The sequence below is a fragment of the Penaeus monodon genome, chromosome 22 (assembly GCF_015228065.2).
Source record: "Penaeus monodon isolate SGIC_2016 chromosome 22, NSTDA_Pmon_1, whole genome shotgun sequence".
In the NCBI taxonomy this organism is placed as follows: domain Eukaryota; kingdom Metazoa; phylum Arthropoda; class Malacostraca; order Decapoda; family Penaeidae; genus Penaeus; species Penaeus monodon.
Genome location: NC_051407.1, coordinates 18890619 through 18890873, shown reverse-complemented (window position 1 = coordinate 18890873; position 255 = coordinate 18890619).

Below are 255 nucleotides of genomic sequence, written 5' to 3'. Positions count from 1 at the left end.
TATTACAATTCTGTCATTTTCTCTCTTTCTCATTTTCTCTTGTACTATTTCCTTGTTTTGTTTTGTTTTGTTTTTTTAATGTCTCCCCCTTCATCACATCCTCTTTCTACTCATATTTTTTTACTTTCTCTCCATCATCATCATCATTATTTTCGTCCTATATCCCCTTTTTCTTTTAGCCTTCTTAAAATAACTCAACGGTTCTCTCCCTCTTCCCCTCTTCCATCTCTCCCCTTACATGAAGTCCCTAACGAG